At 41.2% G+C, this 8,775-nt stretch overlaps 1 non-coding gene across 1 annotated transcript; it reads right to left on the minus strand.

Annotated features, from left to right (window-relative positions):
• Window positions 1-1,367: 1,367 nt before the first annotated feature.
• LOC141636645 (small nucleolar RNA R71) lies at window positions 1,368-1,474 on the minus strand. The gene has a single exon (XR_012541247.1). It is a non-coding gene; the product is annotated as a small nucleolar RNA R71 (small nucleolar RNA).
• Between the last annotated feature and the right edge of the window lie 7,301 nt (window positions 1,475-8,775).

Here is an 8,775-nt window from a genome sequence, read left to right on the forward strand (position 1 = left end):
CATGGACTGAAATCGCGTGTCAGTCGATCGACCGCCATACCTGGTCGATCGACTGGCCACGTGAGGTTTAACCTTCGTTTTAATTGTTTAAAATCTTTATTCGACGAATCGAGTGCACACGACTAGTTGAATGTTTAGGATATGACTGACCCATTAGATCGAGAGATAGGGGCAGTTGTTAGATCACCAATTAAAATGACTAAACTATGCTGAGATCGAAAGATAGGTAAAGTTTAGATTATTAGTCACTTTTCAGAACGAGAGTCAGTATTAGTGATATTAGGGACTTATAGTGAGATCGAAAGATGCTATCTGTAAAGAGTGGACCGAGAGGACCTCTTGTTTTCCCGCCTCATGTGTTTGATTTAGACCGACTTAGTTTGTTGTCGCCGAAACTATAGTGAACCGACCATCCTAGTACTCTTCTTTATTTTTGATTTAATATATTTCTTTAGTTTATTGTCTTTATTGTTATTAGCTATAGACCAAATCAAATCAACCCCCACACTTGTTACCTTAGACTAAATTTAGACAACTTTTAATTACATTCGCCTCCTTGTGGTTCGACCCTGTTACCACTAGCCTAGGTTAGTTTTAATAGGAATTATAAATTTTATTTTTGGTACTCACAACGACGGGTATCAAATTTTGGCGCCGTTGCCGGGGAGGCAATTGTTCTAATTTTTAGTTGTTTTATTTTAGTCTGTTTCTTAGTTTAAGGGACATTCGTTCCTTAAACTATTCTCATATTCTTTTTGTAGTTTCTTCTTATGCGCAGGTCACAGGGTGGTGAATTAGTACCTTTCAATCCTGAGATTGAGAAGACCTTACGTGAGTTGAGACGATCATCAAGGGTATTGCCGACAGAGGAAGAGCTGAGTACTCTGTCTAGTTACTACGAGAACGAACTGTTCGAAGAAGATCCACCTACATCTCCTGCTTCTACTTCTTTAGCTGAGACAGTCACTTCTCCAGACATTCTAATCATGGCTGAAGAAGCAACTATAGCAAGTCATTCTGAGCCGACAGCTGCAAATCTATTCAAGGGGTTCGAATTACCTGGAGCTGATAGGAAATTCGAACTGAAGCCTTCCTATATCAACTTAGTTGAGAGGAACCAGTTCGGGGGAGCTACAAATGAAGATGCAGCCAAGCATATGGAGATATTTATCGATTATTGCTGCTCTATACCCCCGCCGACCGGTGTGACCCAGGACCAGATAAAGGAGACTATGTTTATATTCTCACTCCGTGATGCTGCAAGGGAGTGGTACAGAGATCTGGATCGAGCTGCTCATGGGATCACCGACTGGAATTCTTTGGCCTTGGCATTCTACAAGAAATACTTCTCTGCCTCGAAGACGAATGCCATTAGAGCTCAGATCACAAGCTTTAAACAGGGACCTGATAAGAACTTTCATGAAGCATGGGTCCGTTTCAAGAAGCTGGTGCGAACTATTCCGCACCATGGGTTCGAAAAATGGAGTCTTTGCAATCGTTCTATAACGGGTCGTATGACGATCGATCGAGGGCTATCTTGGATCTTTGCGCAGCCCAATGGCCGATTTGCTGAGAATATGGAAGAGACTAAGGGGTGGAAGATCATTGATGACTTAGCCACCCATAAAGCTGAATATGGGAATTCGAGAGGTAATCAGAGGAGGAGTGCTGAATCCCCTTCTGTAGCTGCATTAGAGGCTCTCACGGTGAGGTTTGACAAATACGAGTTGGGAGGAGCTTCAAAAGGAGGGATGTATCATGTGAATGCTGTTTCAAACGGTCCTTTCGTCTGTAGAAGATGTAGAGCTGAGGGACATGTCTCATAAAATTGTCCTAGTCCCTTTGAGTCTTGTGCTGCCTTTCAATATTACAGACAGACAAACACGTACTATGAGCCGAATGTCCATCCCAACTTGAGGTGGAGTAACCAGAATGTCCTGAATCCGACTCAACCTCCACAGCAGCATCAGCAGCAGACTTATGTGCCTCCTCATAAGCAACAACAGTTTCAAAAACCTCCCTATGTGCCGTAGCAACAACAATCCCAAAATTCTGAGTTTGCTGAGTTGAAGAATATGCTGCAAAAGGAGTCCCAAGCTAGAGAGGCCGGAATGAAAATGCTAGAGAGCCAAATTGCTCAATTGGCTAGCAAGAATACCACTCGAGCTCCGGGGCACTTACTGACTCAGACGGACCAAAAAGAGACCCTTAATGCCATCACTTTGAGGAGCGGGTCCACCCTGGAGGGGCCTGCTATGATTGAGGATGCCCCTGAAAAAGGTAAGCCGTAACCGAGTCAAAACAAAGCTCGAACGAACAAAGGAAAGAAAAAGGCGTCTGCCAGGTATGTCAGTCGATCGACTGACATACCCGGTCGATCGACTGAGGTGCAACAAACAGTAGCTTCTGGAACTGTTGAAGCCAGTCGATCGACTGACCTAACCGGTCGATCGACTGAGATTGCTGCTGATAGTGAACCTTTTCGTCCTCCAATGCCCGATAACTTGAGGGATCATTTGTTTTGGGGTACGACTGCCCCGAAAATATTGAGGCGGACCGATCGCGATGGGTGTTCGGTTCGAAGTACGACCCAATGTCGATCAATGGTTCATATTTGAGACGGTCTGAAGAGGTGCCAAGCTTCAATAAGGAGAAGGTAGTGGACTTCCAGCCTAAGTCCACGGATGCCGGCATGCGAGATTTAGAGGAGAGGGCTAAGTTACTTCTTACAGCCCCCTATCCGGAGAGATTGGTGCCGACGAAGGAACAAGTATCTTTCATTAAATTTGAAAAAGTTATTCGTAGATTGAATGTACAAGTTCCTTTTCTCGAATCAGTAAACCGAGTACCCGCTTATACTAAATTCATGAAACAACTTTTATCTAAAAAGCGGTCACTTGAAACTGTGCATACTGTCGCACTTACTAAAGAGTCGTGTTCTTATCTAACCCACACTGCACCCTACAAGCTAGAAGACCCAGGTAGCTTCTCCGTTCCTTGCAGCATTGGTACCTTTTCTATTGAGAAGGCATTATGTGACTTAGGAGCTAGTATAAGTGTAATGCCCTTGAGTCTTGCTAGAAAGTTCAAATTAACTAGGTTCACAGTGACCGACATGACAGTATAGAAGGCTGACCGATCTGCGGTCCAGCCTATAGAAGTCTTAGAAGACATTCCCATGCAAATAGGAAAGTTCTTCTTCCCTGTAGACTTCGTTGTACTTGATATGCCTGAGGGTACCCATATTCCTATCATACTAGGTAGACCATTTCTGCACACTGCTGGTGCAGTCATAGATGTAGGCTCGGGAACCTTGACCTTCAAAGTAGGGAAGCATTCCATTGTTTTTGCCCAACTTGCTAAGAAGAAAGACCCCATGTGGCCTGTGACTTGCAATACGGTTTCTGAAAAGAAGTCCTACTTTGTGCTTCCTGATATGCCTGTCTCTATTCCTATTCCTGTCGTAACCCCTCCGCCCCAGATTGGGAGCAAATTGGAGGAAGATTTGTCTATTTCTGATATTGCAGGAGTTGGTTTGGGGACGGGAGAACTGCAAGTTGCTCCAGCTGTGAAGGAGCCGATCATTTCACGAGGCGGTCTTGGTTGTCTTAGCTATGGCACTGATGAGGAGGTTGAAGATGAGCCGGTCAAAGCTACGGAGTCTGATCTAGATTCCGACGAGTCCGAAGAGGTGATTGCTTGGGATGACGTCCGATATGTTGACCCGTTGAGTCTTGCAGACGATAGAAGTGAGAGTGCAGCTGAGAAGATGAGCACTATTGAGGCTACTTCTTGTAGCCAGAAGCCAGTCAAGTGGGCCATTCCATGGCCGTTCTTGATCAACTATTAGTTGATTGAAACTTCTTTCAAACATTTATATTTTATTTGCTTTCGTTGAACCTTTTTATTTATTGTTTTATGTGCGCGAAACTTCGCCGTTTACGTTTGCTTAGGATTTTAAACTCTTTAGATGCTTACTTTGGGTTTTGCGCAATTTTTGGGCGCGTATTATTGTGCAATTGTAGGTTTTTAGACCTCATTAGCTCAAGTAATTGAGAAAATACGAAGAAATCATAAGTTACAGCAGTATTTCCAGTCGATCGACTGGTCTGTATAGTCGATCGACTGGTCTGCGGTTTCCAGGAGCTACTGTTCCTTTCACATTGGTCGATCGACTGAGTGATGTGGTCGATCGACCGCCCTGCACTGCTGTACTGGTTCACGATCTCTCACCTGCTGTGTTTGGTCGATTTGCGGAATTGAGGGAGTTTTCTACTCCACCATTATCTTCCGTCATTATTTATTTCTTCTATTTTTCTCAATTATGCACAAAATATCGCTTCTAAATTATTTTCTCGGACTTATGCGTGGTTCTTTTGTCTTTTCAGGTCCTTATTGGTAGCACTTCTAGCTACTAAAACCTCCTTGCTCACGCTGGTTTGGGGACGTTTCCTTTTGCTGCGTTTAAAGTCTTGTGAGTTCCCAAGTTATAATTCTTGTCATATTTATCTATTTTCTCGCAAATTCCCGTTTTTCCTTTTCTTTCATTACATGATTTTGCACAGTGGGGACATTGTGCGATTTGGTTTGGGGAAGGGTTTTGCGTCGCGTATCATTTGCTTGCATTCACGTTTACATTTTTGTTTTGCATTGTTTTCTTCATTTCTCTCACATATACAGAAAATTCCAAAAAAATTGAAAAATTTCATCAAAATTCAAAAATTTGCACGTTTATTTTAGCATATAGGTTGAGTCGGAACAGTAGTATTTCCATGATGACATTGCATTTGCAGCTGTTTATGCCTAAGCCGTGCTAATTGACATGTTATTAGTAGAATCAATTGCATATTCTACGAGTTTTCGTTAAATTATTTGCTGAACTTGACAATTGACTTAGAATTTTGGCAAGCTACATCATATTTTCTAAGGTTTAGAGCTTATAACTGGTGTCATCTATGACCAGTTTATCTAGGAATGTGAGTAGTACTCCTTATGAGGCATGTTACATAAATGTGCATAAATATGAACTTAATCTGCTTAATACCTGTATGCATTCGGTTTGTGGTTTGTTGACACGTGTGGTAGAGGTCTCCTTTTCTCATTTTACCCATAAGCTTCACACTGCCAAAAACAGCCTTTTTGTCCCATTACTACATCCTACATTTAGCCTGCCCTTGTCAAGCTAGTAGTCTATGTTCTTGGGATTGTTACTCGGTTTTTGGTAGCATTTTCTCTTATTGAGATTTTGTTGGATAAAAAGAATGAAGGAGGAAGAAATAGAAAAGATAAAAAAAGATAAAAAAAATGATTCGAGAAAGAAAGGAAAAAAGAGTTCTGTACTGTTCAAAACGGTGGATCGACTGCAAATTCTGGTCGATCGACTGGGATCCGAGAAAAAGAAGAAAGGAATCAATTCGCATATTCAAATCCTTATCTTATAGCGATTTTTGCTCCCATGTTGCATTAGTATCTTATGGGGAGTTGGTTGATTACTGTTATGATGGAGATTGTGAGTTTTGTGCTTGCTATAGCACCATATCGATTGAATTTTGAGCAAGAAGAAGGATGTTGTCATATGGTTCCGTTTTGGTACTAGCTTGATCACCTATACCTCCACTTTCCCGTAAATGTTTTGCCTCTTCTTACACATACCTCACATATCCACATATACCTCGGCATGTGTCATGGTCTTTTGTTGGTTGGAATGCATATGTACGGTCATAGAGATTACTTTCATATTAGATTGCAGGCATGTTCTTATATGTCGTAGTTAGGTGAGAGTCTCTACAAAATGAATTCTTTCTATCCTCTTATATATTCACCTGTGCTTATGAGTGATTTGAGCGACCCGTGAGAGTCCAATTTGATAAGTCTCTACAGTTGACGGTTCAGCAGTTCTTAACGACTTTTTAACTCGTTTGCATGATTCACATTGCTAATTGATTGTTGGTTATTGCATTAAATTGGTTTAGGCTTGACATTTTGCATTTCGCTCTGAGATTGAACTCGTTCCATTAGGTAATTAGATCGAGTCTAGTTCTTGCTTGGGGACAAGCAAGGGTTTGGTTTGGGGAAATTTGATGCGTGTCATTTATATGATGTTTTACACCTCATTTTACACGCATTTCAAAGCTCATTTGTGTAGTTTAAGCTACCATTTCCCTTATTTCCGTCTACTATCGTGTTTTTGTACATTATTGCAGAAATGTGATGAATTCAACAGAAATTGAGCTAAATCCGTCCCCGAGTATCGTGCATTGCATTTGACGTGAAGAATTCACTTAAGGAACAAGCTTGGTATGCGTTTCAAGGCCCAAAAGACAAATCCACGAGAAGTTAAAAGCGGATTACCAGCTAAAGCGGTCGATCGACTGGCCCCCTTAGTCGATCGACCAACCCACGACTACAGAAGCTACTGTACACTGAAGAGCAGTCGATCGACCGGTCCCAGCAGTCGATCGACCAAGACGCTAATCAGACGTGAATAAGAAGATCGAGGAAAAGCAAGCCCATTGTGTTTAGGTTTTGATAATAAATGTTACGTATATTTTCTATATAACGTAACCTAGAACATTCAGTTTGGAAGGAAGTTTTACATTCAGTTTCATCAGTTTTTAGAATATTAATTAGGGTTCAAGGATTATTTCGGTATTAAATACAATTCACTTTGGCATTCGACTTTATTCTGTTCCTTCGCAATTCACACGGTTTTCTCTGGTTTTATTCAGTTATTTTGCATTCATTCGTAGTTGTAGAATTGCTAGATCAGTTTCCCCAAAGCCGAATTGCCGTCTTATGTTAATTGTTTATTTTACCGTATTAATCATGAATTCTGTAGTTTATTTATCCAATTACATTGTTGCCTTTAATTTCAGTATGAGTAGCTAAATTGGTTGTGCTAGGATGTAGGGGAACTGTAGGATTAGGCGGCGTAGAATTAACATGGACTGAATTCGCGTGTCAGTCGATCGACCAACATACCTGGTCGATCGACTGGCCACGTGAGGTTTTACCTTCGTTTTAATTGTTTTAATTCTTTATTAGACGAATCGAGTGCACACGACTAGTTGAATGTTTAGGATGTGACTGACCCATTAGATCGAGAGATAGGGGCAGTTGTTAGATCACCAATTAAAATGACTAAACTATGCTGAGATCGAAAGATAGGTAAAGTTTAGATTATTAGTCACTTTTTAGGACGAGAGTCCGTATTAGTGATATTAGGGACTTATAGCGAGATCGAAAGATGTTATCTGTAAAGAGTGGACCGAGAGGACCTCTTGTTTTCCCGCCTCACTTGTTTGATTTAGACCGACTTAGTTTGCTGCCGCCGAAACTATAGTGAACCGACCATCCTAGTACTCTTCTTTATTTTTGATTTAATATATTTCTTTAGTTTATTGTCTTTATTGTTATTAGCTATAGACCAAATCAAATCAACCCCCACACTTGTTACCTTAGACTAAATTTAGACAACTTTTAATTACATTCGCCTCCTTGTGGTTCGACCCTGTTACCACTAGCCTTGGTTAATTTTAATAGGAATTATAAATTTTGCGTCTTCCTTTGCCTTCGGGATAAATCTTCCCCTTGCCTTTCTTGCTACCACGCGTAGCCTCGATCTCCAGGGATACTCAATGGATCTGTAACAACCACCCCCATACGAGCTCCCACACGCCCCACCCTTCGGTTTTAGCAGATGCCACACACGACCCAAGGCCTCTTTCGTTCACAAGTTCCTCTTCTTTGGCGGCCTCATCACACACTCGGGCTCACATCATCATCAAAGTCATCAAAGAATGCACGGTTTACCTTGGTTGCTTCTCGATACTTCAAGTCGTTGACTTTATCCTTGCGGAACTTTGACCTATCTTCCAAGGTCGAAGCTCTTTCACACTTGACATAAGAAGTGGTCACCCATGAAGTAGGTGCTGGATTCAGTACTTCCCAAATCACACGGCCGACCCACCTCCAATCAAACCTCTCCACTAGCTCGGAAGTTTTAAACATGCTCTCTTGGAGCAACGTGTCTTGAGCAGGAATCATTTCTTAACGATCCATTTGCCTCATTACTCGTCCGGATAGATAAATGAGGCCATCTTCAACCCAATGACCACAAAGAGCGGGAAGAAGAAGCGGGCGAGCCAGTGAAAGATCGCAAATGCCATGATAGGCTAATCGCACACCTAATCAAAGATAACCAACAAGCCGAAGCTAATGCAGTTAAGGAAGTCGGGTTCGTATCCACAAGGAGACTAAAATGTGTTCTACTTGTTAACTAAAATATGTCTAAGTAACAATTAGGGGTTGTTTTGTTTGTTTAATAAACTAAGAGTAGTGAAGGAAAGAAAAATAAGATGTAGAAATAAGTCTAAAATATAGGAGAAATAGCTAGGATTTTAAGTTCACTATGGTCTAATAACGGTCAAAGGTAAGGGTCAAAGATGAGCATAAATTCTTCGGTCCCCTATTCGCCCTTCGATTCTTATAATATGCTCTCTCTCTTATTAGGCTATTATATTGTGTGTATCAGGTCTAAATCTCTCCAATCTTTCGATTTAGGTCGGATTTCACCAAATTAATCAACTAATCACATGCATTTAACTAATTGATCAAAAGTAAATGCTACATATAACAATTGAAACACAATAATTATCCCGATCAAATAATCTAATTAAGACCGTCTCAAAACCATGGCTCTCCTAAATCCTAGCAAAGGAAATTAGTTTCGGATATTCATAGTGACGGACAGAATGATAATCAATATGATAATGG

This window comes from Silene latifolia, chromosome Y, assembly GCF_048544455.1.
Source record: "Silene latifolia isolate original U9 population chromosome Y, ASM4854445v1, whole genome shotgun sequence".
Taxonomy (NCBI): Eukaryota; Viridiplantae; Streptophyta; class Magnoliopsida; order Caryophyllales; family Caryophyllaceae; genus Silene; species Silene latifolia.